The sequence below is a fragment of the Phoca vitulina genome, unplaced genomic scaffold (assembly GCF_004348235.1).
Source record: "Phoca vitulina isolate PV1807 unplaced genomic scaffold, GSC_HSeal_1.0 scaffold3, whole genome shotgun sequence".
Taxonomy (NCBI): Eukaryota; Metazoa; Chordata; class Mammalia; order Carnivora; family Phocidae; genus Phoca; species Phoca vitulina.
This window is the reverse complement of record NW_022589706.1, coordinates 58,085,489-58,095,050: the sequence shown is the minus strand read 5'-3', so window position 1 is coordinate 58,095,050 and position 9,562 is coordinate 58,085,489. Positions and strand designations below refer to the sequence as shown.

Below are 9,562 nucleotides of genomic sequence, written 5' to 3'. Positions count from 1 at the left end.
GTCCTCTAGTGCAGAGAGATTTACTTGCCTCTGTACCCTACACACCACCACCTACTCATCATAGGCCCTCATTGACAGCTAGGTTTTATTTATGGTACCCAGAAGAGGCTCTGAATATAATACACAGGCAAATTTTCTTCTCCGACCTTCCAAGTAAGATTATTCAGCTAATTGCCCCTACTCAGAATCCCACATTTACCAAACCACATTCTGCTTATATTTCAACTCCATTATAAAGTTTTCCCAAAGAGATCAACAAGCAGGAAGAGCTTGTCTGCTCAGTTATATGTTTCACTGTAATTTTTTAAAATTAGCATTCTGGTCGTCTTACGACCTAGGTTAACATGAGTGCCTCCCCATAATCTGATCAAAGCCAAGGACCAGGTACTGAACCAAGACCGTACCAAGGACATCTGCCTTCTCTAGATGACACATCTTCCTTTAACTGTCTTATCTTCACTACTAAACATTCCATTAAAAGCATGCTACCTTTAAAGAAAAACTTAACTACCAATATGTTCACTGTACGATGTATAGTAAAACCGCATCAAATATAGTGCTTTACAGTTTCACCATATGGTATATAATAAAGACTGTATTAGTTACACAGAAGTATACTACCCTCCCAATATACTGATGTATTGAATTGATTTTCCAGATGTAGGGATCAGTTTGAACTGATCCAACCACATATCCAATCATCCCTTCCCTTCCTTTGACTAAGATCAGATATTTTCAAAATAATTGGCTAGGGTTGGAATATAGTCTGTAGTCATGAAAACTAATCAACTTACGATGCAAGGACCATTACTTTCCTGTTATTAACATGGTCCTTATTGCATATGATACTCTTCAGTTCTTATCTTCTCTTTAGAAGTCAATACTGTTGTCTTCCCACCTCCCTGACTATTCCTTCTTGGTCATACATATAGAGACTTCTCTTTCACGAACACTTCCATATGCATGTATGTTCCCTAGGGTTCTATCCTTGGCTTTCTCCCTCTGTATGTCCTCCCGTGGTCTTAAATACTTATATGTTAATTACCACATACACCATCATGACTGGATCTCTCTAATACTGACCATGAATACTTATCTTACTCATCTAATACTTATGAATATGAATCCTACTATTACTTCAAACTCAGTAATTTCAAAAGAGATCATCTTTCCTCTTAAAATGTGCTCCTCACCAGTTCCCACTAAATTGTAAACAACACTTCTAACTAGTTCTGCAAATCAACAGAAGTCTGGAAATCATTCCTTCCTCACGAGTTTGTGTTTTTAAACTCTTGAATCTGTTCCCTCCAGTACCACGTCCCTCAAACTACTCTATCCTGCCACCAAAATGATTTTTCTGAAACACTAATTATGTGGCTACAGCTTAAAAACCCATTCAGTGGCTCTCTAAAGTCCCAACCCTTAGCCCAGCACAGGGGCCCCGTCTCTAGATTCTGTCCTCCCACACCTTTAGCCTCAGACCTTGATGTCTTCCATGGGTATATAGCTCCACCCGACACATTTAGATTTAAAAAAATTATTTTGAGTTATCCTGCTATCCAACCTCTTAATGTTTGCTATCAGAAACTGAGGAACCTAATAGATTTGGGTTTCAAGGGGCATTCTGCTGTTTTAACATCTCTCTACCATTGTCACACCACCCCCTGGTAGGAGCATCCTTCTAGCACTCCCACTCCCGCCTGACTTGCCTAGTGGACCTGGCTGTGTTTCAAGACCCAGCCCATGCCAGAGCCCTGCAAAGACACCCCTTGAAAAATACCCATATTTGGGACTCCTGATGAACTTAGAACAAGCCTTAATTGTACTATATTACAATTGTTTGTTTGTCTGTTTTCCCTACTTGATTATTACCTCCTAGACACAGTCCTATCTATCATTTACCTCACATCATTCTTTTCTATCCTAGCATGTGGTGAATCAGTATTTGTTGAATGAAACAATAAGTGACTACTCTGAGCTCATAGCCATGGACGCATATCCAATACATTCAGAATACAATAAAGAAAGTTACATTAAAAAATGAACTCTTTACATCTGGAGATTTTTTTTAGCTCAGAATTCAGTCACTGCATTTTTTAAGTTTAACAAAAAATGTTTGTTACATTGGTGAATAAACAGTCTCTACCTCCAGGAGTTTACAATCAAGTGTGGGAGACAGAGAGTACAAGGACTGGCGCTCTGAAATAACAGAGCAGTGGTGCAAGTCATGGGGTGGGGGAACGGGTACAGAAACCTACTCTGGACAGTCAGCAAAGGCCTCCCTGAGGAGATGCCGGTTAAGACTGAACAGTGAGAAGGAGCCAGCCACGCAAAGGACAGGCAGAAAGCTGCTCCAAGGAGAAGCTAGGGCATGTGTGAAGGCAAGAAAGAAGTTGGCACGTTCGAGGAACTGAAAATAGGCCAGTGTGAATGGAGTACAGTGGCAAGGGGAATACCATACAAGATGAGGCGGGAAAGAGCGGGGAAAGGACCAGCCTGTGAAGGTGCCTTCAGGCCATGAGAAGGAGTCTGGATTTTGCTCTAAATTCGGTATGCAATGGGAAGCCGTTACAAGGCTTTATTTAAAATGGGTGTCATGATCAGATTGATATTTGAAACATAACTGACTGTGTAGAAAAAAAGGCTGAAAAGAGAGATACAAAAGTGAGGAGATCAGGGAGGAGGAAATGGTAGAAATTAAAGCCAGAGATTCTGGTGGCCTGGATGACGATGGTGGCAGGCTAAGTAGAAATGAATAATTAGAGACTGAGGAGGGAAACTCTCTGGAAGGATGGTAGTGCCATTAATACAGACAGAAAAGAGTGAGTAAAGAATAAGAGGGAAAGTAGATATTACCAAGAATCAGGTTTTGGACACAAGGCTTGAGTTATTTGTGATGCATTGAAGTGCAAATAGTAGATACCTGTGGCTTGAGGGCAATGGTTAGTTTTTGACTGGAGACGAGATTTGGGAGTCCTCCCCATGTAGAGGGTATGTAGAGAGAGTTACAAGTCTAAAGGAAATCACTTAGGAAGTGAGTACAAAACAGAAAAAGGGGACCCAACACTGAGCCCTCAGGTATGACACATTTGGAAGTCAGCAGAACCACCTACAAAGCTAACTGCAAAGTACAGAGAGAAGGACCAAAACCAGGCGAGCGCAGTGTCAGGGAAGCCAAGAGAGGAGTGCTTCTGGAGACAGAGGAGACCAGCGAGCTGGGTGAGGCAAAGAGGTGCAATAAACTGAGGACAGACAATGGCCACTGACTCTGGTCGGTCCAGGCAGATTGTTGGCAACCTTGAAGTGAGGAGTAGGGCTGAGGAGGGGGAAAGAAGACACGGAGAATTCCATCAGGTTCTACTTAAATATAATCTTCATCCATTATTCATCTACCAGTTCCATGAAACCAGCCAAGAGCTAAATGCTGTATCTTTACAAATTTACAACAGGCTTATCTTAAATCCTAACAGATTAAAACCAAATCAAATACAGATTCTCAAGTTTGACTTCTCCCCCATACAGCTTACTTCTGATATTAAAAACAAAGATGACGTTTAGATTAGCTGTAGAATTTATTTTTGTGAATTTTTATTCAAAAGAAAAAAAAGTGTAATGGCAAAGACAATCATCCCTCACGTTGGGCAGTTCCTCTATGATAGTTTAATGTCTTACTTCAAGCCCCTTACCCCCCCAGAGAGCCACAATGTGTACCCATCATACCTGCTCATGGACACCTCCAAGAACATTCCATAATGTTTTCCAAAGTGTATCCCGCACAACATTATTCCTGTTACAAGAACCAAACAGCTCTGTGGTCTCATGTACCTGAGTTTATAAAATGCTGCTATGTAATGTGCCTCTACCTGGAAAATGCTCACTAAAAGTGCTGTCAAGTCCTACACAAAAGAATCTGCTTAATCTTATGAAACCCAGGACTTCCCAAATTTGCTTCACTACACTTTTATGTACAAGTAGCACCCAGTAGCTTTATAAACGATTTTGCAAAATACATTCTGGAAAAATACTGCTTCTACAACTTTTTCTTTTCTTTTCTTTTTTAAAGATTTTATTTATTTATTTGAGAGAGGGAGAACACAAAGGGAGAGTGAAAGGGAGAAGCAGACTCCCCGCTGAGCAGAAAGCCCGATAGGGGCCTCGATACCAGGACCCTGAGATCATGACCTGAGCTGAAGGCAGATGCTTAGCCAACTGAGCCACACAGGCGTCCCTGCTTCCACAACTTCTCTGAGAAATTCCATTTCTAGGACACAGAGATCTTCTGGAAAATTTAACATAGGACAGAGTCCTTCAGTTGACTTTCTCTGTTATTCTTCTATTTTAATCCCAGTCTTCTAAATTAACTGTTTCCTGCACGGAAGTGCACCGCAGGGATCTGCTGGGTTTGGAGACTCCACACAGGGTCGTATGCCAGAGATAGAAATGCTTGGTCACAGGCCGGGTGAGCACAGAGTGCGGCCGGAGACCGGGGAGACGGGAGTGATCGACTGCTTTTCTCTGGGGGCGCACTGAGGAGTGGGGTCCCGAGTTCTCAGCTCCTCCGGGGCGGAGATTGGGAGGCCGCCATTTTCACTCTTGTCCTCCAAAGCTGTACGGAAAGCTTGCAGGGAACAAAAGCTACTGAGAGCAAACCTGAGCAGATTACTTAGCCCAACCGGGCTAGGGCGGGGCAATTCCGCCTCCAGCAAAGACATCTGGGAACCACGGCAACAGGCCCCTCCCCCAGAAGATCAGCAACAACAGCCAGCCAAGACCAAGTTTACCGATCAATGAGAACGGCAGAATGCCAGTGCTAGGGGAATACTGCACACAGAATTCATGGCTTTTTTCCTGATTCTTTAGTCTTTCAAAGTTAATTTATTAAATCTTTATTTTTTTCTATTTCTTTCTTTTTTAATTTTTCCTTTTTCAACAAACAATTCCTTTTTTACTTCATTTTTACAGTCATATTCTATCCCTACATTGTATTTAATATTATTTTTTGTATGTATGTAAATTTTTCTTTCTTTAAAATTTTGGGATACAGTTTCTTCTAACAGACCAAAATATACCCTAAATCTAGTGTATGGCTTTGTTCTAGTCTCCCGCCTGATCACATTCTCTCCTTTTTTTTTTTTAATTTTATTTCTTTTTTCAACCAACTTCTTACCCTACCAATTCCTTTTTTAAAATCTTTTTTAATTTTCATCTTTACAGTCATATTCCATCCCTTCATCATATTTACCCTTATTTTTGTGTGTGTATATATATATGTAAGTTTTTCTTTTTTAAAATTTTGGGAGGCAGTTTCTTCTTTTTCTTTGATCTGTTCTTCTAACAGACCAAAATAAACCCAAAATCTAGTGTGTGGCTCTGTTCCACTCACCAGCCTGATCATATTCTTTTTTTTTTTTTCTTTCTTTCTTTCTCTCCCCCTCCCCCAACCCCCGTTTTGGGTCTCTTCTGATTTGTTTTGTGTATATTTTTCTGGGGTCATTGTTACCCTTTTAGCATTTTGTTGTGTCGTTCACCTATTCTTCTCTGGACAAAATGACAAGACGGAAAAATTCACCTCAACAAAAAGAACAAGAAGCAGGACCAACTGCCAGGGACCTAATCAATATGGACATTAGTAAGATGTTGGAACTACAGTTCAGAATGACGATTATAAAGATACTATCTAGGCTTGAAAAAAGCATAGAAGATACTAGAGAATCCCCTTCTGGAGAAATAAAAGAACTAAAATCTAACCAAGTCAAAATCAAAAAGGCTATTAATGAGGTGCAATAAGAAATGGAGGCTCTAGGGCGCCTGGGTGGCTCAGTTGGTTGGGCAACTGCGTTCGGCCCAGGTCATGATCCTGGAGTCCCGGGATCGAGTCCCACGTCGGGCTCCCTGCTCAATGGGGAGTCTGCTTCTCCCTCTCCCACTCTCTCCCTCTTGTGCTCTCTCTCTCTCTCTCATTCTCTCAAATAAATAAAATCTTAAAAAAAAAAAAAAATGGAGGCTCTAACGACTAGGATAAATGAGGCAGAAGATAGAAGACCAAATGATGGAGAATAAAGAAGCTGAGAAAAAGAGAGATAAACAACTACTGGATCACAAGGGGAGAATTCGAGAGATAAGTGATACCATAAAGTGAAACAACAGAATAATTGGGATCTCAGAAGAAGAAGAGAGAGGGGGGCAGAAGGTGTACTGGAGCAAATTATAGCAGAGAACTTCCCTAATTTGGGGAAGGAAACAGGCATCAAAATCCAGGAGGCACAGAGAACCCCTCTCAAAATCAATAAAAATAGATCAACACCCGAACATCTAATAGTAAAACTCACAAGTCTCAGAGACAAAGAGAAAATCCTGAAAATAGCCCGGACAGGAGGTCTGTAACCTACAATGGTAGAAACATTAGATTGGCAGCAGACCTATCCACAGAGACCTGGAAGGCCAGAAAGGACTGGCATGATATATTCAGAGCACTAAATGAGAAAAACATGCAGCCAAGAATACTATATCCAGCTAGGCTGTCACTGAAAATAGAAGGAGAGATAAAAAGCTTCCAGGACAAACAAAAATGAAGAATTTGCAAAAACCAAACCAGCCCTACAAGAAATATCGAAAGGGGTCCTCTAAGCAAAGAAAGAGCCTAAAAGTAACATAGACCAGAAAGGAACACAGACAATATACAGTAACAGTCACCTTACAGGCAATACAATGGCACTAAATTCGTATCTTTCAATAGTTACCCTGAATGTTAATGGGCTAAATGCCCCAATCAAAAGACAGAGAGTATCAGAGCGGATAAAAAAACAAGACCCAGCGATATGCTGTCTGCAAGAGACTCATTTTACACCCAAAGACACCTCCAGATTGAAAGTGAGGGGGTGGAAAACCATTTACCATGCTAATGGACATCAAAAGAAAGCTGGGGTGGCAATCCTTATATCAGATTTTAAACCAAAGACTATAATAAGAGATGAGGAAGGATACTACATCATACTTAAAGGGTCTATCCAACAAGAAGACCTAACAATTTTAAATATCTATGCCCCTAACATGGGAGCACCCAATTATATAAGCCAATTAAAAACAAAATCAAACAAACACATCAACAATAATACAGTAATAGTAGGGGACTTTAACAGCCCCTTCACTGAAATGGACAGATCATAAGCAAAAGATCAACAAGGAAATAAAGGCTTGAAATGACACACTGGACCAGATGTACTTCACAGATATATTCAGAACATCCATCCAAAGCAACAGAATACACATTCTTCTCTAGTGCCCATGGAACATTCTCCAGAAGAGATCACATCCTGGGACACAAATCAGGTTTCAACCAGTACCAAAAGATTGGGATCATTCCCTGCATATTTTTGGACCACAGTGCTTTGAAACTAGAACTCAATCACAAGAGGGAAGTTGGAAAGAACTCAAATACATGGAGGCTAAAGAGCATCCTACTAAGGAATGAATGGGTCAACCAGGAAATTAAATAAGAATTTAAAAAAATTCATGGAAACAAATGAAAATGAAAACACAACTGTTCAAAATCTTTGGGATACAGGAAAGGAAGTCCTAAGAGGAAAGTATATAGCAATACAAGCCTTTCTCAAGAAAAAAGAAAGGTCTCAAATACACAACCTAACCCTACACCTAAAGGAGCTGGAGAAAGAACAGCAAATAAAGCCTAAACCCAGCAGGAGATGAGAAATAATAAAGATCAGAGCAGAAATCAATGAAATAGAAACCAAAAAACAGTAGAAGAGATCAATGAAACTAGGAGCTGGTTCTTTGAAAGAATTAGTTAAGATTGATAAACCCCTGGCCAGACTTATCAAAAAGAAAAGAGAAAGGACCCAAATAAAATCATGAATGAAAGAGGAGAGAGATCACAACCAACACCAAAGAAATACAATTATAAGAAGATATTATGAGCAACTATATGCCAGCAAATTAGACAATCTGGAAGAAATGGATGCTTTCTTCGAGATGTATAAACTACCAAAACTGAACCAGGAAGAAATAGAAAACCTGAACAGACCCATAATCAGTAAGGAAATTGAAGCAATAATCAAAAATCTCCTAACAAACAAGAGCCCAAAGGCCAGATGGCTTCACAGGGGAATTCTACCAAACATTTAAGGAAGAATTAATACCTATTCTTCTGAAACTGTTCTAAAAAATAGAAATGGAAGGAAAACTTCCAAACTCATTTTATGAGGCCAGCATTACCTTGATCCCAAAACCAGACAAAGACCCCATCAAAAAGGAGAACTATAGACCAATATCCCTGATGAACATGGATGCAAAAATTCTCACCAAAATATTAGCCAATAGGATCCAACAGTAATTAAAAGGATTATTCACCATGACCAAGTGGGATTTATTCCTGGGCTGCAAGGTTGGTTCAACATCCGCAAATCAGTGTGATACGATACATTAATAAAAGAAAGAACAAGAACCATATGATACTCTCAATAGATGCAGAAAAAGCATTTGACAAAGTATAGCATCCTTTCTTGATTAAAACTCTTCACAGTGTAGGAACAGAGGGTACAGTACCTTAATATCATAAAAGCCATCTATGAAAAACCCACAGCAAATATCATTCTTAATGGGGAAAAACTGAGAGCTTTTCCCCTAAGGTCAGGAACACAGCAGGGATGTCCACTATCACCACTGCTATTCAACATAGCACTAGAAGTCCTAGCCTCGGCAATCAGACAACAGAAAGAAATAAAAGGCATCCGAATCGGCAAAGACGAAGTCAAACTCTCACTCTTTGCAGATGATATGATACTTTATGTGGAAAACCCAAAAGACTCCACCCCAAAACTGCTAGAACTCATACAGGAATTCAGTAAAGTGGTAGGATATAAAATCAATGTACAGAAATCAGCTGCATTTCTATATACCAACAACAAGACAGAAGAAAGAAATTAAGGAGTCGATCCCATTTACAACTGCACCCAAAACCATAAGATACCTAGGAATAAATCGAACCAAAGAGGCAAAGAATCTGTACTCAGAAAACTATAAAATACTCATGAAAGAAATTGAGGAAGACACAAAGAAATGGAAAAACGTCCCATGCTCATGGATTGGAAGAACAAATATTATGAAGATGTCAATGCTACCTAGAGCAATCTACACATTCAATGCAATCCCTATCAAAATACCATCAACTTTTTTCAAAGAAATGGAACAAATAATCCTAAAATTTGTATGGAAACAGAAAAGACCTCGAATAGCCAGAGGAATGTTGAAAAAGAAAAGCAAAGCTGGTGGCATCACAATTCTGGACTTCAAGCTCTATTATAAAGCTGTAATCATCAAGATAGTATGGTACTGGCACAAAAACAGACACATAGATTAATGGAACAGAGAGCCCAGAAATGGACCCTCAACTCTATGGTCAACTAATCTTCGAAAAAGCAGGAAAGAATGTCCAATGGAAAACAGACAGTCTCTTCAACAAATGGTGTTGGGAAAATTGGACAGCCATGTGCAGAAGAATGAATCTGGACCATTTCCTTTTTTTTTTTTTTTTTTTTTTTTTTTT

General features: G+C 39.8%; 1 protein-coding gene across 3 annotated transcripts in view; it reads right to left on the bottom strand.

The window, feature by feature from the left end:
- The window catches only part of BMP2K (BMP2 inducible kinase), a 130,442-nt gene that overhangs the window by 5,127 nt on the left and 115,753 nt on the right, over positions 1–9,562 (bottom strand). The gene's annotated exons all lie outside the window — the stretch shown is intronic.